This window comes from Rhinolophus hipposideros, assembly GCF_964194185.1.
Source record: "Rhinolophus hipposideros genome assembly, chromosome: 4".
Taxonomy (NCBI): domain Eukaryota; kingdom Metazoa; phylum Chordata; class Mammalia; order Chiroptera; family Rhinolophidae; genus Rhinolophus; species Rhinolophus hipposideros.
Window position 1 is genome coordinate 45,538,220 of NC_138050.1, and position 23,740 is coordinate 45,561,959.

At 43.8% G+C, this 23,740-nt stretch overlaps 1 pseudogene across 1 annotated transcript; it reads left to right on the forward strand.

Annotated features, from left to right (window-relative positions):
* Positions 1–19,764: 19,764 nt before the first annotated feature.
* LOC308496923 (heat shock protein HSP 90-beta-like) lies at positions 19,765–22,203 on the forward strand (annotated as a pseudogene). Its single transcript has one exon. The product of its transcript is annotated as a heat shock protein HSP 90-beta-like (transcript).
* Positions 22,204–23,740: the final 1,537 nt, after the last annotated feature.

A 23,740-nucleotide genomic window follows, 5' to 3' on the forward strand; every position in this document is an offset into this window, starting at 1 on the left:
ACTAATAAATCTGAATGCCATGCCTAGTTCATATCACCACTGTTATTATGATTAAATATGAAGCAATCACACAATCATTGATCACACTTAGGTTCGGGGATGCCAGAAATGACATTGAAGTTGGCAATGACTATCTGGCCTTCGAAAAGGCCAAGCCCAAAGTTGATGTCAAATATCAGATTCGGGCCAATCACCAAGGCCGAAGTTGACCTTCAGTTCATCTCTAACTTATTCTTGTCACATTATTTGATATTTCTACAAGAAGCATGTATTTCTTTTATGATTAATGGGTATTTCTATTAAAATGATACACAAAAATATTAGCATGCCATCCCTGAAAAAATAACATGGGTAGGAACATTGTATTAGACCTCTAAGTCCTTCCCAACATTTTTGAATAGTGTTGATTGTGGATTACACAATCTTAGAGCTTGCAGTCCCCACGGGGATCAACCTGACCCACCATACCTCCCACTCAGAAGTTCCTGATGGAGTCAGCTGTTTCCCCAGCATCCGTCTCCCGTCATGCTGCACCATTACTAGCCAGCGGAGGCAGCGGCTCAAACATAGATGTGACCGCCTCCAGCCCCAGAGCAAAACTCTCTAGGACTTCTTTTGCTGGCAAGATGAAGCCTAACTCCTTTACAGTGATATTTAGCATCTTAGCATCTTCTAAAAGATGTTTCCCCCACCCCCTAGCTTTTCATCCTAGCCTCAGGCCACCTTTCCCTTGCCAACCATGTTCCTGGCACCCTGGACTCTGCTCCTCCTGTTTACGTCAGCTCGGTACTCTTCCTGGTGGGTGAACTTGTACTTGTCCTTCAAGATGTAGCTAGTATCAACACTGCCCGCTCGGTGAAGTCCTCTTCTACCATGTCCCAGCAGAATGCATCTGTCCTTGTTGCCAGTACAGATAGAGGCCCCTCCTCACTAATATGCAAATTCCTGAAAACAGGAACCACATCATTATCTTCCTTAATCCCCAGCCCCCTGTACAGATACAGCAAATACCTCCTTACATTGGCAAATAGAAGGATTTCTGCCAATGTTGAAACAAAGAAGGAATGAATGAGTACATATAATTAGTCCCAACTTTTTGTGTGAATTTCACACCCACCCCTTAATATTAATGGAAATGTTTTGAAGAAGTTGCAAAGCCAGAGTTGGAAGTCCCCTGACCATCAGTTTTCAAATGTTATTCTCCAGAGACTCAAGTTCACAAAAGAGACAGAGGGCCGCTGTGGGTGCCAGGAGAAGCAGAGCCCTCCCTGTGCACCCACTTCATTAGAGCAGATCCTCTCTGCTCCTTATATCCAGGTTCCCAACGATAGTGTGTTTGCAAGCGGGGGAAGTTGTTGCTGCCAGAAAGAGGGTGAAAACTACTGTTTTCAACCAAGAGGCCATCATTGGACGAGCAGGCCCAATCTGAGAAGGCGCCTATAAAGAGAGAATGTCATGAAAATAAAACATGTTGGTTTGAGAGTGGGATTGGAGCTTCCTCTGAAACCAACTGTGTGTCCTTGGGCAAGTTTGTGCCTCAGTCTCCCCACCTATAAAGCAAGGCTACCAAGGCCCACTGACTGTATGTGACTGTGAGTGGGGAGAAGAAGGGGGAGTGGAGGTATAATAAATATGAAGTTTGCAAAGTGTACAACACTCTTGGGACCACCTCGAGCCCCTTCCCACTTAGGCTTCTAGTCTGAGCACTAGTCTGACTTCTTTGCCCATAGACCAGGTTTGCCTGTTTTTAAACTCCATATTAAGTTGAATCCTAAAGTATGTATTCTCTTGTGTCTATCTCCTTTCATTCAACGTAATACCTGAAGTTTCATCCATGCTACTCAGTGTTTTCTTTAGTTGTTGAAACAGCCAAACGAAATATTAGAGAAAAAAAGAATTTGGAAAACACAAAAATATGCAAGGTGTAGTGCTATCAGCTGAGTTTCAGGCAGTCTGTAGACTGTAAGCTCCTTGAGAGTAAAAATTATGTCTTACTCATTTTTTGTATTTCCATCCCTTAAAATTCTGCCTAGCTCAAAATAGGGGCTCAAACAATTGAGGTTGGATTAAAAATTATTATGATTGCATAGATCATCTGGCTCTTTATCTCCTGTCTTATTTTCACCCCCAGCCTAATTGCCACCCCCTCACCGCCCCAACACAAGCCAGCCCTGCTGGACTCTGTCCTTTGTCTTTCCTCTGGACTATGCACAGTGTCTCTCCTTGTTTTCAGCTCTGTTGCTTCCTTCTCCAGACACTAGAATGACTCACCGAGTGGAGAGGGAGTGGGGCTCAGTGGCTCATAGGCCTAGACAGAAAACTGTCAGGAAAGGATCCCTGGCCAGCCCAGGAAAAGAGCTGGAAGCAGCATGCCTAGACTCAGTGGTCAGACAAGAGACAGAGGCCAGCCCAGTGGGGACCCGGCCTGGGCTCCACACCCAGGAGTACGAGACCCCTGGTCTCCGTCGGAGGCCCACGACCTTTCTTCTCGACGTGCACCGTGGCCAAGTTTAGAGCTCACCCCAGCTGTCAGGGCACACTGTCACTCCAGCTGTTCCTGAGCAATGGATGCCTGGTGCCAAGATATGGATTTGGTTTTAATAACAGTTAGTGCAAACACTGTAAATTTACTGCTGCGAGAGAGAGTTTTTGAAAACGTCCACTCTGGCTATAATTTTTCAGCCGCGCCAGCTGTTTGTGCTCAGCTCATACCTGACATGGTGCTTTGAAATAGCAATCACTGTATTTATAAGAAGGCAAGGACTCATAAATATGTCACAAGTGGAATATACAACGCCATATTTCACCATTTTCTATTTTAAAATTGTGAGTTATGGCTGCAGAAATGCACGCCCATTAAAGGTGATATGATGTATTTTCTGCCCTGTTCAGGAGTCCATCCATCATCGAGACAATAAAGAAAACCGCACTTACTTTTTTCCTGTCGTCTGTAATTTATGATCCCCAAAAAGCTGTAACCTTTTGGCAGGCTTTGCAGAAACCACTGCACTGTTAGCAACTAAATAACCTTTTATAAGGTTTTTAATGTGTTGCTACAGTCTCAATGCACTTGCTGTATTGATCCAGAAGGTCTTGGGGAAAAAAAAAAGGTAGGGGGAGGAATGGAAGAAGATGATCTATAACAAGATCGATAACGGCATATAGATTGTTGAAAGATGCTCCTAATGATTTTTGCCAGCCATCATCTTTCAGCACGCCACGCCCTATCTCTTAGGCTTCAGTCTTGGCTGGAATTGATTGACCTTGCTTTCCTGCTGCCTCCTCCCTCCCTTCCTCCTGTCGAGCAGCCAGACGGGGAGAAGCAGAATGTATCGGCCACCACAGGCTATTTGCAGAAAAGCTCTGAGAATCAGAGCTGGAAAGGGCCATCAAGATGATCTCAGTGCACAGAGAGGAAACTGAGGCCCGGCAAGTGCCTGTATCATGCCCAAGGTCAAGCGGCAATTTGGAAGCAGAGCTCAGATTGGGATTCCTGATGTTCAGTCCATCCTTCCCCAACTCTGCCACTCCAGGTCTCACGTTTGCCCCTGGAGGAAGAGGGTGTGTGTGGAGCAGGTGGATACGTTTTTGATGAGCTTTGCAGATCCACCTGGCAGTGGGCTGTAGTGGGAAGATGACGAGCTTGGGAATCAGATAGGACCGGGCTAAATCCGAACCCTGCCTCTCACTCCTGTGGGCAGTAACTAACCTCTCTGGGCCTCTGCTACTCCACCTGTAAGATGACAGTTGCAATCTACCTGTAAGGTGGTGGAGAAGATTAGATCTGCTGTCTGGGTGATGCCTAGCTCAGAGCCTGGAGTGGGGTAGGTAAACAGCAGCTACCCTGCCCCGTTCAGCCTCCTTCCATCGCCAGCATTTTCTGGGTTCTCCTTCCTCACCTTGTCTCCCCCCTTATCCTCCAAGACAATGGTAATGGAAACGTTCAGGGAAGAGCCAGCTATGGAAGAAAGTAGGATACTCTTTCCAACCACAAAATCTTTGGTGCAGCAGTGTTCCTTTGGTTGTCCCAGATGAGAGCTGCTGAGGTGAATACGATTCTGCTGCTCTCCCTGAGCATAAGCTGAGCCAAGCTCCCGGAACAGAGACCAGGCCTGTGCAGCTCCCTTTGGATATGCCCACAGGGGGCCATGGGTAATGGGGCTTTTAACACTATATTCCTGGTATGGGGAATTTTGCAGTTTAAAAAATATACTCTTGTGAAGCAACCAGACTGTGGTACAGTGGATATGTCTCAGGGGACTCTCCTTTCAGACAGCCCTGCACTCTCAAAATCAGTGATTTTAGCCCAGGAACACGCTGCTATGGAAGAGCAACAAACTGTGCAGGACAAATATGGCCACAGCCTGTGTTTGTGAATGAAGTTGCATTAGAACACAGCCACGCCTATTCGATTAGGTATTGTCAGCGGTTGCCTCTGAGCTACCACTGCAGATATAGCTCAGAGAGACCGTGAGGCACACCAAGCCTAAAATCCTTATCAACTAAGCCCCTCTCTGAAGCCCCTTCCCTAGAGTCGCTCCGGCAACGCCACATGCCAGAGGAGGCTTCCCAGTGGAAGACAATCAATAATTATTCAACATGTGGCGATTTGTAGTTTACAAAGTCCTTTCACCAAAAAGATTTTGAGTCAATCACACAGCAGTCCTGTGAGGTGGAGATTCTGGTTATTCCTGTGTTACAGAGGAGAAAACTGAGACCCAGAGAAGCAAAGTAATTCGCCCAGGGTCCAGCAGATAGTCAGAGGCAGAGCTGGGGACTGAGCCCAGCCAGGTTCCCTAAGAGGCCCAGCTTCCCCATTCTCCCGCCCTGGGCCCCTTTCGTGCCCCTCCAGGGCTACAGTTCACCAGCTGGTCACCTGGGAAGGCACCTTAGTGTCCTCGTATCCAAAATGAGTTACTAAACACTCATTCTGAAAGATGCCAAGGAACTTTCCGATACCACAGACATCCTGTGAAACATTTCTGGGGCAAATACCCTGTTTCCCTCACCCAATCTGGCACCCTTTCCACCACGGACAAATCATAGGAGAAGCTAGTGAGGCAGTGAAGGTGGGAAGGAGGGGAAAGAAGAGCCCCACTTTGTGGACTGGCCTTCCTAAAGCCCCCTGAGGGTTCCTGGGCCCCATGCCCAGGTCAGAGCGTGCAGACAAGACAGTCACACATGCAGGACTCTTCCCCAGCTCCTGGTCATTCAGTGCCCAGAGAAAGAGCAGTCTGCAAGGCCCCAAAAGACCAGCCCTGTGGGTGGGGGTGGGGCTGCCCCTCAGACAGGGGAGGGCGGCTGAGGGACAAGTCATCACAGGGGTGAGAGCAGTCATCCCTCTGTCACGTCCTGCCATCTGTGTCGAAGCCCCATCTCTCTCGCTCTCTCTTTCCCTGCGCTCTCCCAGAGCACCCCCCAAATCATTATTAACATTATAAATAAAAACGAGAAGCAAGTTATTAAATGTAAAATATGCAGAGTTCCTCCCAGAACTCACAGGGCAGTTCATAAACGTGACGGCTTAATTTTGCTGCTGATCCAGGCAGCTGATGAAGCATCTCCCGCTCACGGGCTAATTGAAGTTGTTAACGAAGTGAAGGAGAACGATGATTATGGGCGGCCTCTCTCCTGTCGGTGGGGACCAGAAGGGCTGCCCTGGATGAGACAGAGACCACAGTCTCCACGTGGCGCTGCAGCCCCCGTACCAGCGACCTAAGTATCCCCGAAAGGGGAGCTCCTTCTCCACACTCACCTCCGCCCCTCCACAGAGCCCCCAGAGTCTCCATCTGGAGCCCATTTTAAGAGCCTCCTTCTCCCTTAAAGAAAAGCATTTTCAAACAGGGATGGAGGTAGGGTCTAGATAGGGTTGATTCTGGCTCTCAGAGGCCCTGCCCTCATAACCCAGGCTGGGTGGAAACAACCCAAATGTCTACCAACAGATGAATGGATAAACAAATTGTGGCATAACCTATACCATGGCACAATACAGGAATCAAATACGGACACAGGCAACCACATGGACAATCCTTGAAATTATGCTAAGTGAGAGAAACCAGGCACAAAGGTCACATGTTCCATGTACAAGAAACATCCAGAATAGGTAACTCCACAGATCCACAGAGACAGAAAGATTACTGGTTGCCCCAGGCTGGGGAAGGAAAGAATGAGGAATGACTGCCCAAGGTTTCCAGGTGTTATTTAGGGTGATGAAAAAGTTTCCACGCTAGATAGAAGTGGTAGTTGCACAGTATTGTGAATTATTAAATGATACAGAATTATTCACTTTAAAAAGATAAATCTTATTTTATAAGAGTTTTCCTTTAACAAAAACAAAAAAAAAATGAAAAGAAAAAAAAACCCAGGCCAAGTTTAACTTGACCTCCCACTTCCATGAAATGGGCTCTTGTTCGCGGGCTTCTGATTTTTCAGTCTGGAAGCTGTGTCAAAACCTAACTCCATGATCTGGCTTCCTGTATGAAACAGGGTGACTGGTAAACCTCTGGTTTCACCTCTTCAGCCCATCTGAGCGTCAGAAACACCTACCAGCCTTTTGCCCCAGTTTGGGGTCATGGGGAAGGAGGAAGGGAGCCTGTGGGAGACAGAGCTTAGTACAGCAGAAAGAACTAAGAGTTTGAAGTCAAAAGAATTTTATTGCGGTCCTGGTTCTACCATGGCCTTGCTGTGAGATCTTGAATACGTCCCTGAAATTCTCTTGTCCTCAATTCCTTCATCTTTTACATAGCGATGATAATACAGGCATACCTCGTTTTATTGTACTTTGTTTTACTGAGCTTCACAGATGTGTGTTTTACAAATTGAAGACAAGACCCTCCACCAGCAAAAAGATTATGACTCACCTGATTGTGATACTCGCTTTATTGCAGTGGTCTGGAACCAAACCTGTAATCTCTCTGAGGTATGCCTGTATTGGTCTTGCCTTCTTTATGGATTTGTTGTAAATCATCAGAAGAGATATTTGGCATTATCATTATTGGACACTCTTTAAAAACCAGTGTGTTAACCAGCAACTATTTATTAAGCAACTACTACATTCCTAGAAGTGTGCTAAGTAATGTGCAGAAAGCAGGGGTGGAGAATTGGGAACAGATGGGAAGACAGAGAACAGGGGTAAGAGACAATCCCTGCACTCCATATTGGAAAGCAAAACCAGCACAAATGAAACCATTGGAAAGCAAAGAACATCAATCAGTGCTTATGTATGTATGGCTGGAGGCAACACTGCGGGTTCTGACCGTTGAAGGCCCAGGCAGCGATCTGGGTTCTAGGCATGCTGCCAGCTCTGTGAGCCATCTTGGAGTCACCTAAATACTTTGGCTTTAGTTTCCTTGTTTTTAAGTTGAGAGAGTCAGATTTAAAGTCCTCAAAGATCTTTTCTGGCTTTAAAAATCTGATACTAAGCAAAATTAAAAGACAGACCAGGAAATATATTTTTAATAGATATGTCAGAAGATGGATGCTCTTAATATGTAAAGGGGCTTTTTAAAATCAATAGGAAAAAGATGAAAGCTCCAAAAGGGAGAAATTAGGTCAGCAATACAGGATTTTGTGCGAAGAATTTCCTACTACTTAGCATAAAGAAAAATTGGAAACTACCTAAATCCAAAGCAATAAGAATAGTTTTCACTTTAATCATGGTACAATCATATTACATAGTCATTAGTAATCATATTTTTCATAATGTTTAATAATAAAGTTGTTCATAATAAAAAAGGAAAGAAGAATGAAAACTTGCAGAATTCTGTTTTATGTTTTGGTTTTCTAGAAAAAAAAAAGGCTGTTATAGATAGATAATAAATAGGCTAAAAGGATATACACCAAAAAGTTAACAGTAGTTACCTCTGGGTGTGGGTTAATAATTTTATTTCTTCTTTATACTGTGATATTTTTCTGAATTTCTGTAATGAACACATTTTCTAATTTAGAAAAAAATACATTTAATCTACCCTACAACAGAATAGCAAATTCAGGGTTTTATACTTAGCTCCATTAAAATTTCATTCTTAGCATCAAAGTGATAAAACCTTTACTAAAATAAATCTTCAAAGGTTATTAATAACAGCCTTTTTCTGCCACTGTTTCTTTATAATAGCATCTATCTCACTTAATTGTTCATTAATCTACCTATGTTCTCAAGTATTCATAAAATTTCTTGAGGACAGGAATCTAATCAAATTTATTTATAGCACCAAATACCATTAATAGATGCTCAATAAATGTTTATTGAATACAGAGTAAGAATTGAGAGATCATTGGTCTAGAAGAAATTGGGAAAGAGGTAACAGAGTGTCATGCAGGGTCTCAGTTCCCGCTCCCTGCACAAGAACGCAGGACATGGTGAGGCCAAACAGGAACACCCACGGAGCCATAGATAGGGGAATCATACTACTATATTCTCGCTGGCGGCAGGGTTGGAGACACAGGAAGCAGGAGCCACGTGATCCTCAATCCGTCGTCTGCTTCTCTGCCAACCAATCAACTCCCTTGCCAACGTAGCCACGGCAGTTATATTAGTGGCTAATGGCTAACCGGTAACAGCTGATGGCCACCCAGCCACAGCAGATGGCCATCTGACTAGAGCTGATGGCCATCTAATAACCGAGCCAGCACCTTTCCATGTGAGGCCGAGAGCCTGGAAACTGCTCTCTGGGACTCTTTTCCTGCAGAGAGTGAGGTGGGTGAGCCTTGAAGGGTGGATAGCAGTGAAATATTTATAAATTTTTTCATCTATTCAGTGCAACCGCAAGGCCCCAAACTGTGTTGGCCACAGAGGATACTGAGTTTAAGACACAGAGCCTCGCAGCTTAGGGACAGAGGCAGACACACACACCCCAGAAAAATAAATAAATAAAAAGATGGGAATAAAATAATACAGCTAGAATAAGGTACACAGAGGAAGAAGCTATTCATCCTGCTGGTGCTAGAGGGCAGGAGAAAAAGGAGAAAAATTGAGAGGAGAGGGAGAAGGAGAAGGAGAGGGAGAGGGAGGGCGGAAATCACAGATCAAAACCAAGGCTGGGATGCTGGGGAGAGAGGCGGGCCTGGGAGACAGCACACTGCAGACTACCAGAGAACTCTGCACCCTTCCTGCCACCCACATCCACACAGAGTTCAGGTGGGGAGCCACGGCACTGAAAGCATGCACACCTTCTCAGGAGGGCTCATCATGCACCTGGACGTGGGTTGCTGTTCCAGCACTGGAGCCCAGTGGGCTCTCCCTGTGACCAGCGTCTCCGGCCTCTGATACCTGACACGGCAGGAGTCCAGTTAGCCCACACGCTGGGCTGGGAATGCGCATTCAGCTTTATGTGGGAAATGATTTTAGCCTTGAGAAGAGGCATCCAGATAACCATCCCATCTGCATCACAATGCAATTACTTCATGGTTATGAAGGATGAGTCTCTTTTCATGGGTGGCTCCCGGGTTTTAAATGGGATTACCTTACCTGGTGAGCCGATGGAACTTCTCCCAAGGAACAAATGCCCTGAAAGCACAGTCTCCTGCACACAAGGAGGGGTTTTTTCCATCCAGGAAATGCCAGCATCTACCTCAATGTCATTGTTATGGACTCTGATCTGGAATGCATTATTTGAACACAGGCAAATGTAAATTAATGTAGTCTTTAAGTTGCACTTCTCAGCAAGGTAACGAAATGTTGACATCAGCCTGAAAGTCAAATTAGGTTCTGTGTTATGTGGTGTGACCTGAGGTGTTGACACCCTGGCCGTCTGCCTTCTGAGCTTCAGGAAAGCACGTGATTGGGAACAGAGCTCATGACTTCAACTGCTTCCCAGAACGCCCCTGGACCGTGAAAAATCCTTGGTGAGCAAGTCCGTGATGTTGCTTCAGTCTCTTCCAGCAAATGTGTAAAATGTGTTCTGTCATTCTTCACAACATTACCAAATATATACTATGCGTCTGACACTATGATAGGTACTGGGGCGGGTGGCAGGGGGGGATGCCCCACAGGGGGTGACCTCTAGAGGTAGAGCAGATATAGAACCAACTTACATAATCTTCCCAGAACCATTGTCATCTCTAGCTACCACCCCACTGGTCTCCTCCCTTTCCTGTCCAAGTTGGTTTTGCCATATGTCCTCCCTTCCTCCCCTCCCAATCACCCCTCAGTCTGCCGCAGGCTCCCTCTGCCCCAACCCCCCATGGAAAGTATTCCCACTAAGGACACCAGAAACCTCGTCATTGTCAACCCAGTGATGGGACTCCTTCCTCTGCTTACCTGACCTCCTTTGAATGTTCACACTGTTGATGTATCACTCTTTTTGAAATTCTTTCCTCTCTTGTCTTGTGTGTCACTACTCCCTGACGGTTTTCCACCAACCTTTCTGACACACAATTCTCCTTAAAATGATGGAAGGCTTCCCCATCACCTGCAACTATAGAGCTAAGCTTCTTGGCATTAAAGACCTCTTGTGATCCATCTCTTGTCAGCCTCTCCAAACTTGTCTCCCTACCACTTGCCCCTTCTCCCCATACCTAATGCTACAGCAACCCACAACCATGTATGCTATCCCTCCAAACACCATGCTGCCTCCTGCTGCACACTGCATGCACGCTTTTCCCCTAGAATAGCTTTCTCCACTCCACCTGGCGATCCACCTGGTAAACCTATACCATTCTTCAGAATCTAGTCAATTGCCACCTCCTTGGTGAGATTTTCCCTGACCAGCCCCTGCCCTTACTTATCTCAAAAAGAGTCACCCAATCCTCCTCTGGACCACTCCCTGCACTCATTTCCACTATCAAGCTGGCCATGTTGTATTATCATTGTTTCTGTGTCTGTCGTACCCACCAGGTTCTAAACTTCATGAGGGCAGAGATTATGTCTCACCCCTCTCCTTGTTGAAATACAAGGAGTATTTCAAACTCCTTGCACAGTGCCTGGCATTGAATTGAATTTTGAAAAATATTTATTGAACTTCCTTAAGGGGCTTTTCATGTAAGGGAGATGTTTTAGACAGAATAATACCTCCCATAAGGGTGTCCTCATCTTAATCTCTGGAACCTGTGGATATGTTACATTGCTTGGCAAAAAGGAATTAACGTTGCAGATAGGATTAAAGTTAAGGACTTTGAAATGGGACAATTATCCTGGGTGATAACCCAGGATAGTAGACCCAAAGTAGAAGTAAGACCAATCTATCATGTGAAGTAGACCCAATCTATCATGTGAATCCTCAAAAGTGGATAACCTTCTTGGGTCACTGTCAGAGAGAGATGGAACAACAGAAGCAAGGTCAAAAAAATGCACTGTTGGTGGCTTTGAAGATAGAGAAAGGAAGCCGTGAACCAAGAAATGTGGACATCTTCTAGATGCTGGAAAGGGCAAGGAAATGGATTCCCCCCAGAGCCTCCGGAAGGAATACAGACATGCTGACACCTTGGTTTTTGCCCATGAGATTTGTGTTAGACTTCTGACCTCCAGAGCTAGAAATTAAGAAATTTATGTCTTTTTTAGCCACTATGTTTGTGGTCAGTTTTTACAACAACAATAGAAAAGTTAATATGAAAAATAGAGTTCATGAACAAATATAGTAAACTAAAAAGAGAATGGAACCAGTACCACCTAAGAGATATAAATAGATGGCAGTGGGGTTAGGTGAAGGGAAAGGGAATCCTCAGCTGAGGGATTGGGCTACACTTTCTGAAAAGATAACATTAGAGCTGACTTTTGAAGGATTTAGATTTTAAATACAAGGAAATGGGGCATTCAAGTGCTGTCGGTGTAGAGAGAAGCAAGGAGAAAAGCACAGAGGCCTGAGGTTCTGAGACCAGATGAGGGCACGGGCTGGGCAGGTTCTCCTCAGTGTGGGGGGTGCAAAGGGAGGCGTGGGGAACCAGAAGAAAGCATGTCTTATGTCCGCGCTCCTCAGGCCCTGCCCAGCTGAGGGTGCACCCTCAGGAAGGCTGGCACATCCCAACCCCGACCCTCATCCCACAAACCAGGACTCCAATTTTCCCCTTGATTCAAATAGGCAGGAATTCACTGGGAACTCCCTCCCCAACACTGCAAACCCCTGGACAAGGGCTGGCATTTATATCCTGGCTGGTCAGACAAGACTTACCCACAGGAAATAATTAGAGAACAAAACAAGACAATACACAGTGTAAGAGCTAACTGGAATATCACTGAGTGCCAAATGTATATTTTAAGTAATAAATGCAATGGGAGGCCCATGTGAAGAAAGACATCATTGTTGGCTGTTTTTTTCAGGGAAAGTTTTATGGAAGAGGTGGGACCTGAGCAGAGCTCTGAAGGAGAAGAAAGCTTTAGAAATGGGAGGAAGGCAACCAGGCAGGGGGGCTGCACACCCACCAAGGCAGAGAGGAGAAAGTGACCCAGGACCAGAGACCCTTTGAGTGTGGGGGTGGATGGAGTGTGTTTTCCTCAGACAGAACGTCCCTCCAACAACTCCCTTTTGTTGAAAAGGCAGCTTCCTCCACTCTTCCCACTTCTCCCTAGAAGGAATGGGGTGAGGTCTCTTGCTAAAAGGCACTGAGCTCTTCCTGTTGTCAGTTTCTAGATGTGATAAGGAAACCTGAAATTGGAGTGACATCCACCCTCCATGGTGTCCCCATGAGATTGGGATTGTGGGAGAGCATCCCTTCTGTGCTGCTGGCAGCCGCCTCTGAGGAGCACTTGGAGAAACTTCCCCTGTTTTAATGTCAGAAACAGTCAGGAAAGCGATCTGCTCTCTGGGCACTCGGGTGGCCCTTCCAGTCTCTGCCTGGATGCTGAAATAGGAAACAAACCAGAGAACCGCACCAGAGCAAGTCGAAGCAGAGCTCAGGCTTCCTAGGACCCAGTGTCCCAGCCTACTTGGACAGGACCAAGGGGGACCCTAAGGCCCAGGAAAAAGGCAGGATTGCCCAAGAAGTGAGTTAGTGGGGAAGCAAGATGCTGAGCTCAGGTCCTGTCATATTCAAGCAGGAATGAGGAGTGTGGATTACACGTTTCTTTGACATGGTGGTCACAGGTCTGTCCACAGGACGGAATGCCAAATGTCATGTTGGTCAAGTTATACAAAAGGGCACCAAGTACTTCTTTATTTTGATTTTCTATCTTGAAAATTTTGTTCTGTTTTATTTTGTACTGCCAAAAGATAAATAGAACCATGACTTACTTCTCACAATTTACATAGTGATTTCATGTGCGTTTGAGAGTTGGGGACTGTGTCCTGCTGCTCTCATTTCTTTCCCATAGGGAGAGATGGAAGGGGGCTATGTTCATGCTCCCTGTAGCTGTGGCCCTCCTACATTATGCTATGCCATGCTCACTCTCCCACCCACCTCCCAGCCCACTAAAGGGGGTAAATCATAGATGTTAGGCACAATTTTCACATCAGTCCCTGTCCATTCCTTTGGGATGGGCAACGTTAACAACTCAAAGCAGCTGTGCTCAAGGGCTGCCTGGCATAGAAAAATGGACCCTCACGCCTTGGCCATACTAATCCATCCTCTTCCAAACCTCCTTGAGAAGGCAAAACCCTGAGCTCTGAGAAGAGGCCAGATGACTTGAGACCAGGCTTTTCAAAAGTGTCATGGGAAGTGGGGGTGGGTGGAAGAGACATGTAGGAGCCCAGCGCATAACGTTATGTTTTAAACCACATGCCTTTTTTCCAGACTGGGTTATTAAATTAATTCAGAACTTATGCTCACACTTAAAAGATTTCTGTCATATTTTATGAACACGATGATCTCAGAGTAATTTGCACTGGAAATGTGTCATATTAAATCAGGGGCACTAATAAACTTTATTACTTAAACTCCACATGGATCAGACATGGCAGATAAACCATCGTACTTTTGCACTCATACTCATGCCATTGAAATATGGTTCCTCCTATGGGAAAACATAAATATGCTTGATAACAGTCCCTCTGCCCCACCATAAATGTATCCAACCGGACTAGAGAACGGGTTCACCTGCCCATCCAGCTCCCACATACAGAAGCTTGTTATGGTATTGGAACAAGTTGGCCCAGGTAGAGATATTTCTTTGGGATTTTAAAACACTTTGACTTCCATGACTTTATGACCTTCCATTTGCACTGGCACAATCTTTATGCTGGTCTGTGTATAACTGCTAAGAATTGTTTTACAGGGACAAATGTGGTATAAAAAGTACTGGATGGTGAGTTATGACCCCTGAGTTCTTCTGATTCTGCTACCAGCCTGCTCTGTGCTCTGAGCACAAATCAGACAGGACAGTGTAATAGAAAGAGAGTAGGCATTGTGATCAAAGGTTTATTTCCATTTAACAGATGTTTTTTTGAATGCTTAAAATGATCCAGGCAGGCCCTATGCAAGGCACTAAAGATACAAGGATGAATAAGAAGTCAATTAGAATCCCAACACGATTATATAGGAAACTAAATGAAATTATTATAAAAATATGTACAAACCTTGTACAATTCTATAGAAATAGTTTGTGTGTTTTTTTAATTAATATAAAAATGTCTGAGAATAGCCAAGAAATTTCAGAATAGTGAGGAGGGACTTGCCTCCCCAGATACTAAATACAAAGCCAACATATTCAAAACGCTGTGGTACTGTCAAGCTTGTACACAAACTTTCAGCCAGCAAACCTGTGGATGTGGGAGCTGGGTTGAAAAGGGAATTGATTGGAACTCTGTCTTCCTAGGAGAACCTCACCAACTTCCTAGGAGTCCTCACCAACACAAGCAGCCAACCACCTAGTTTCCCTGCTAGTTAAAGAAGCTGGAAATCTTTTCTCTGAAAAAAAAAAAAAATAACCCAAGAGGTTCTGAATTCAGAGAGATGGATTCATCAAAGGACAGGAGCTAGGCTAAGAGTAAAAGTAGGGGAATTCGGTGAAAGTCTATTCTTTACATGGTGAAGCATAAGACCCTCCTCCTTTGCCTGCTCTGTTTCAGGAATGCAAGCAGCCTCGTATACCCCCACACCCATCAACACAGTTCTGAAGTAGGAGACTGGATGACACTTCTCTGGCAGGGAAAAAAAGACATATACTGACACTAGAGGGGTGCAATGAAAAGGATCCCTAGCAACCTGATCTGCACCCCTCCCCAGTGAAGTTCTTCCCCTTGTATCCAAACAGCCTCTGCTTAAATATGGACAGACAGCCAAGGATCATCAGACCCTTGAGGAAATCCTTCTTATAGAAGAGACAATCAATAACAAACATGAGGGGAAAAAATCTGAAAGGAAAATAAACAAAGCAATAATATTCTCAAGAGATAAGATGATTTTTTTAACCGTAAAGCAAAAGTAAAATGCTATTTAAGAGTCTCGGGGTGGCTGGATGGGCCAGTTGGTTGGAGTGTGAGCTCTGAACAACAAGGGTTGCTGGTTCAATTCCCACATGGGCCAGTGAGCTGCGCCCTCCACAAGATTGAAGACAACGAGCTGCTGCTGAGATTCCACAGGGGCAGCCGGATGGCTCAGTGGGTTAGATCACGAGCTCTTAACAACAAGTTGCCAGTTCAATTCCCACATGGGATGATGGGCTGCGCCCCCTGCAACTAAAGATTGAAAACGGCAACTAGACTTGGAGCTGAGCTGCGCCCTCCACAACTAGACTGAAGGACAACGTCTTGGAGCTGATGGGCCCTGGAGAAACACACTGTTCTCCAATATTCCCCAATATAATTAAGAAAAAAAGAGTCTCAAGTGGAAAATAAGAAAGAGCTGTTAGAAATTAACATTGATAACCAAAATAACTTTATTCAAAAATTTAAAATTTAAGGAAAACTCCATAAATTAGAACTAACAGACAGTAAATTAGAAAATAGTAATAAAAAAGAAATAGAAATCTGGTGTGAACCCAGAGGGCCAAAGTCCAAATAATAAGAATTTCATAAAGATAGAAGAGAAAAAATCATGGAAAGGAAATTATTGATGGAAGAATTAAGTAAAATTTCCCAGAACTAAAGGACTTGAGGATACTCCAAGTGACTAGCATAGTGAGTGAAAAAAAAAATTCACATCAAGGAATATCATTGTGAAATTTCAAAACATCAAACCTAAAAAGAAAATCCATAAAAATTCCATGGATCAAAGTGAAAGGTGGAGGTAACCGGTACATACAAAGAAATAGGAATCAGAATAGGTCAGATTTCTCAAAAGAAGTCCTAGATGCCAAATGATGGTGGATCAATGTCTTAAAAGTTATGAGGGGAGCACTAAAATCAGTTGCATTTTCACACACTAACAATGAACAATCTGAAAAAGAAATTAAGGATTATGCTCATTTATAATAACATAAAAAAGAAGAAAATACTTAGAAATAAACTTTAAAAAGAAGGTAAAAAAACTTGTTCATTGAAAAGTGCAAAACACTGCTAAAAGAAATTAAAGAAGACACAAAAATGGAAAGATATCACATGTTCATAAATTAGAAGATAATATTGGTAAGATGTCAATACTACTCAAAATGATCTATAAATTCAGTTCAATCTCTATCAAAATCGCAACAGTATTTTTTCAGAAATAGAAAAATCCATCCTAAAATTCATATGGAACCTCAGGGGACCCCGAGTAGCCAAAACAATCTTGAAAAAGAACAAAATTGAACGTCTCACATGTCCTGATATCAACTCATATTACAAAGCTATGGTAATCTAAATAGTGAGGCACTGAAATAAAGACAAACATATAAACCAATAGAATAGAATAGAGAACCCAGAAATAAACCCTAGTATATATGGTTAAATGATTTTTAACAAGAATGCCAATAGCATTCAAAAGTCTTCAACAAATAGTATTAAGAAAACTAGATATATACATACAAAAGAATGAAGTTGGATCCTAGCCTTATATCATGTACAAAAGTTAACTCAAAATGTATCAAAAACCTAAACAAAAGAGCTGAAGCTATCAACCTCTTAGAAGAAAACATAGGGGAAAACCTTCTTGATGTTAGATTTGGCACTGATTTCTTGGATATTACACCAAAAGCACAGCCAACAAAAGAAAAAATAGATAAGTTGGACTTCATCAAAATAAAAATTTTTGTGCATCAAAGGACATTATCAATGGAGTGAAAGGACAACACACAGAATGGGAGAAAATATTTGCAAATCATATATCTAAGAACTACAACTCAATAGCCACAAAACCAAAAAACCCTATGTAAGTGAGCAAAGGACATGAATAGACATTTCTCCAGAGACGATATACAAATGGCCAGTAAGCACATGAAAAAAATGCTAAACATCACTGACCATTAGAAATGCAAATCAAAACCACAATGAGATACCACTTCCCATCCGTTAGGATGAGTATTATAAAATACAGTAACGTAACCCAGAAAATAACAAGTGTTGGCAAGGACGTAGAGAAACTGGGACCCTTGTGTATTACTGGTAGGAATGTGAAATGGTATGGCTGCTATAGAAAACGTATGGCTATTCAGCAAAAAAGTAAACACGGAATCACCATGTGATCCAGTAATTCCACATATAGGCATATACACAAAAGAAGTGAAAGCAGGGACTTGAACAGATATTTGTACACCCATAATCATAGCAGCATTATTCACTGTAACCAAAAGGTGGAAGCAACTCAACTGTCCATCTAAAAATGAATGGATAAACAGAATATAAACGGTAAAGCCATATAATGGAATATTATTCAGCAATGAAAAGGAACAAACTACTGTTACCTGCAACAATTTGAATGATTCTCAAAAAAAAATATGCTAAAATGAAGAAGTCAAGCACAAAAGAGTAAATATTATGATATACAAATGGCCAGTAAGCACATGAAAAAATGTGCTTTTATATGATATTTATGAAATATCATTTATACGATATTTCTGAAGAGGGCAAATCTATAGAAACAAAGTAGATCAGTGGTCACCTGGGACTAGGTGTAGGAATGGGAATTGACTTTAAATGGGCACGAGGAGACTTTGGGCATGATGGAAATGTTCTAATACTGAATTGTAATGATGATTGCACAACTGTATAAATTATCTAAATTAATCAAACTGCACACTTAAAATGGGTGGATTTTATGGTATGTAAATTATACCTCAATAAATCTGTTTTTTAAAAAGTGTCAGTTATTCTTCCCAACAACACTTAAAATGGGTGGATTTTATGGTATGTAAATTATACCTCAATAAATCTGTTTTTTAAAAAGTGTCAGTTATTCTTCCCAACACTTACTGTACTATCCAGAGCTTTGTTCTGAACTCCTGATAGTGAGTAGGGAGGGGGTGCGTGGGTGAGGCCGACAAATGAAAAAGATCAAACTGCCCAGTGGAGTACTTGATGACAGTCAGAAGAAAGAACTGCAGGTTTTGGGGGCCGCTCTGTCACAAGTCAAAAAAACACAGAGACAGAGTAGAGCCAGGCTTCTTCTTCCTGCAAGGAGAAAATCACCAGCAGCAATGCCCTGCAAAACCCCCTGGTCTGTTTTTCAACCTCCCATGGGGACGTGGGGACGTGAGAGCACCTTGCAAAGTGAAGTCAGCCCTGCAGAGAGGGCCAGTGTTTCTCCTCATTCATCCACTCCCAATTTGCAACCTAAAGAAGAAAAAAGGGAGGAGTCATTATCATAGAGTGGTTAGAGGAAAGGAGGGTAGCTGAAGGTGTGTGTGTGTGTGTGTATGTGTGTGTGCAGTCAAACCCACATACAGAAACAGACCCATTTGTATATGTGTGACGTGAAATACAAAGTTTCATCACAAGTATATTACTTATTTTTAATTATAGGGAAATGATAAGAAGGCAGTACTCTCAAATATTATTCTTGGTTAGTTGTTAATTTTTAACTAGGAAATGAATGTTACTTAAAAGAAAAAAAATTCTCTTTTTCCATGGGTTGGCCTACATGCAAACTGGCAGACAGGCGTGTCCAGAGAAATTCTCTTTATCTGTAAAGAGAAATGCTTATTTCAAGCTTTTGTGCAATAAAGTTAATTCTAATATGAATAAGATTTTAAAGGATGAAAACAATCTAGGACGTTAATTTCAAAATTTGCATTATTATTGAAAGAACTAATATATTAGAAAACAGGGAAATAAATTTAAAACACTTTAATTGGGTTAAAAGAAAAACTTTTACTAGAGTCATTAGTTTGGGAATCAATGTTCTTTACCACAACCCGAGCCACTGGCTGTTAGTAAACAAAGAGATGAGGAAGACCCAGAAGGCAGAGGTCAACTCTGTGTAGATAAAACAACCTAAATAACACAGATCCCCAAAAATAATTCTTTTGCTTGTATTTCCAGTGGCCAGTTCCATAATTAGATTAGTCAAATAGTCATAGAATTCTTGCTTTCCCATTCTGCTTTACAGACATAACAAACGATGTGATTAATTTGTATGGAAAAGTTCATGGAAAGCATATGTAGGACCTGCATTTGACACTGTCACTTACAGGCTGTCAACCTATGTGTGGACCAGTTTATACAAGTTTAAAATCTGGAGGATAATTCCTACCTTTTAGGATTGTCTTGATAACTAAATGATGTAACGTCTAGTAAAGCATTTGTCATAAAGAGGTCACCCAGTAAATGGTGGATTTTTTTCCCTTTCATTTCACATCTCACCTACTGTTCACCATCCTGCATATACACGCACGGGCGCGCGCGCACGCACACATACACACACACACACACACACACACACACACACAGTTAACAAGTCTTACTCTGAGAAGCTTTGCTGACATTACCCACGAAAAAATTAAAAGGGAATCACTCTCTTTGGGCTCCATCCCACCCACGAGGCAGTGCCAAGCTAGCTGGACCCGATGCCTGAGGAAGTGCACCATGGAGAGGAGGAGGTGGAGACTTTTGCCTTCCAGGCAGAAATTGCCCAACTCATGTCTCTCATCATCAATACTTTCTATTCGAACAAAGAAATTTTCCTTCGGGAACTGATCAGTAACGCTTCTGATGCCTTGGACAAGATACGCTATGAGAGCCTGACTGACCCTTCCAAGTTGGACAGTGGTAAAGAGCTGAAAATTGACATCATCCCCAACCCCCAGGAACGTACTCTGACTCTGGTGGACACTGGCATTGGCATGACCAAGGCTGATCTCATAAATAATCTGGGAACCATTGCCAAGTCCGGTACTAAAGCATTTATGGAGGCTCTTCAGGCTGGTGCAGATATCTCCATGATCGGACAGTTTGGTGTTGGCTTTTATTCTGCCTACCTGGTGGCAGAAAAAGTGGTTGTGATCACAAAGCATAACGATGATGAGCAGTATGCCTGGGAGTCTTCTGCCGGGGGTTCCTTCACTGTACGAGCTGACCATGGTGAGCCCATTGGCCGGGGTACCAAAGTGATCTTGCATCTTAAGGAAGACCAGACAGAGTACATAGAGGAGAGGCGAGTCAAAGAAGTGGTGAAGAAGCACTCTCAGTTCATAGGGTACCCCATCACCCTTTATTTGGAGAAGGAACGAGAGAAAGAAATCAGTGATGATGAAGCAGAGGAAGAGAAAGGTGAGAAGAAAGAGGAGGATAAAGATGATGATGACAAACCCAAAATTGAAGATGTGGGCTCCGACGACGAAGATAGTGCTAAGGATAAGAAAAAGAAAACAAAGAAGATTAAGGAGAAATACATCGATCAGGAGGAGCTGAACAAGACCAAGCCCATTTGGACCAGAAACCCTGATGACATCACCCAGGAGGAATATGGAGAGTTCTACAAGAGCCTTACCAACGATTGGGAAGACCACTTGGCAGTCAAGCATTTCTCTGTGGAAGGTCAATTGGAATTCAGGGCCTTGTTGTTCATACCCCGTCGGGCTCCTTTCGACCTCTTCGAGAACAAGAAGAAGAAGAACAACATCAAACTGTACGTCCGGCGTGTGTTCATCATGGATAGCTGTGATGAGTTGATCCCAGAGTATCTCAACTTCATCCGCGGTGTGGTGGACTCCGAGGACCTGCCCTTGAACATCTCCCGAGAAATGCTCCAGCAGAGCAAAATCTTCAAGGTCATTCGTAAAAACATTGTTAAGAAGTGCCTTGAGCTCTTCACCGAGCTGGCAGAAGACAAGGAGAACTATAAGAAGTTCTATGAGGCGTTTTCTAAAAACCTAAAGCTTGGAATCCACGAGGACTCGACCAATCGGCGACGCCTTTCTGAGCTGCTCCGCTATCACACCTCCCAGTCTGGAGACGAAATGACTTCTCTTTCAGAATATGTCTCGCGCATGAAAGAGACCCAGAAGTGCATCTATTACATCACTGGTGAGAGCAAAGAGCAGGTTGCCAACTCGGCTTTTGTGGAGCGAGTGCGGAAGCGAGGCTTCGAGGTCGTGTATATGACAGAGCCTATCGATGAGTACTGCGTACAACAGCTCAAGGAATTTGATGGGAAGAGCCTGGTCTCAGTTACCAAGGAAGGCCTGGAGCTCCCCGAGGATGAAGAGGAGAAGAAGAAAATGGAAGAGAGCAAGGCCAAGTTTGAGAACCTCTGCAAACTCATGAAAGAGATCTTGGATAAGAAGGTTGAGAAGGTGACAATCTCCAATAGGCTTGTGTCTTCACCCTGCTGCATCGTGACGAGCACCTACGGTTGGACAGCCAACATGGAGCGGATCATGAAAGCCCAGGTCCTTCGGGACAACTCGACGATGGGCTACATGATGGCCAAGAAGCACCTGGAGATCAACCCCGACCACCCCATCGTGGAGACCCTGCGGCAGAAGGCGGAAGCCGACAAGAATGACAAGGCTGTCAAGGACCTTGTGGTGCTGCTGTTTGAAACCGCGCTGCTGTCCTCTGGCTTCTCCCTTGAGGATCCCCAGACCCACTCCAACCGCATCTACCGCATGATCAAGCTCGGCCTAGGCATTGATGAAGATGAAGTGACAGCAGAAGAACCCAGTGCTGCTGTTCCGGACGAGATCCCCCCCTGGAGGGTGACGAGGACGCATCTCGCATGGAAGAAGTAGATTAGGAGTTCTACCTGCAGATGTGCGCCCTGTGTATAGTGTCCGTGGCTCCCCCAGCAGCCCTAGGTGGCCCTGGCCCACCTGGCTTCCTCTGCTCATGTCTAGTGGTTTTCTCCTCTCCTGTCTTTCTGCCTAAGGTGGGGATACAAGGGCCTCCAGCCTTCCCTTCCCACATTTGACATTGGGGGTTTGGATGTTGTGTGTTGTGGGAGTTTTTGTTTATTTTGTCCTGAAATTAAAGTATGCAAAATAAAGAAAAAAAAAAAAAAAGAAAAAGAAAAAATTAAAAGGAACAATTTTCAAGAAGCAAAAGCCCAACTACACACAAGATTAAGACTGTAAAGGACAGTTCTCCCGGGGAAGAAGAGCTGGATCCTGAAAGCAGCCAAGGGACACCTTATTCCCCTGCCCTCCTCCTGTTCTGACAGGAATAGGATTAGAGGATGCCAGAGCACCCAAATCTGGCTAGGAATCTGCTGAGTGAAAGGCAAAGCCGGTGGACTTGGCCAATTGTGAGGTCAAGGTTTCATATTCAAACCCCATAAGGAGATTTATCCTGGCAACAACCTTCCTCCGGCCCTGACTCTCTGCCGGATGTCTCCCATTGGATGTAGTACTTATGTCTGGGGGTTGGAAGGAGTAAAGGTTGAATGCAATCTGTTCCCATTATCAGGGGGGAAAAAATTGGTCTTATTAACAGTGAGGATAAAGGTCCTTTTCAAATATTGATACCTGAGAGGGGCTGCAAAGAAGCAGGGCTCTGGGGTATAGAGGAGACTACATTATTTAGATGAAATATTCAGCTACAATAACACAAGTCAAAATAATAGTAGTTTAAATGTGATAGTTTATTTCTCTTTCACGTAAGAATCAAAGTATAAATAATGTAGGGCAATAAGGCAGCTCCACAATATCAGGAACCCTGGTTTTTTCCAGCGAATGACTCTGACAGCCTCAACATGTGGTTTTCCATTTTGTAATATAAGATGGCGATTGTAGCCCCACCATTCTGTCTATATTCCAGCCAGAAGAAAGGGGAAAGAGCAAAGGGAAGGTACCATCCTTCCCTTTTGTTTAAAGGTACAACTACGAAGTTGTGCACATTACTTGTGTTCACATCCAAATGGCCAAAACCTAGTAACAAGAAACTTAGATACCTAGCTGCAAGGGAAGCTGGGAGGTGTATTAATAGTTTTATTTTGGGTGGTCATGTGCCTACCACAATTGTGGGGCTAAGGGGGTGTATTGATTTTCTAGGGCTGCCATTACAACATACCACAAACTGGGTGGCTTGAAACAACAGAGATTTATTCTTTCACAGTTCAAGAAGCCCGAAGTCCAAAATCAAGGTGTTGGCAGAGTTGGTTCTTTCTGGAGTTTCTGAGAGAGAAACCATCACATGCCTCTTTCTTAGCTTCTGATGGCTATTGGCAATCCTTTACGTTTGGTCTTGTGGCCACATCACTCCAATCTCCGACACCATTCTCTCATGGTCTCTGTGTCCCTGGATCCAAATCTTCTTTTCTCTTATAAAGATACCAGTCATCTTAACTTGAAGTCATACTGCAAATACTCTTTCCAAATGGGATCACATTCATAGGTACCCAGGTTTAAGACTTGAACATATTTTTTTGGAGGACACAATTCAACCCACCACAAGGTAACGGTCACTGCTAATGGAAGAAGAGACTGGATATTGGTGAACAACAGCACCCCTGCCACAGAACACAAGGACATTGCATCAGGGAGTATCCACTGTTACACCAGATTTCACATCCTTCTTCCAGT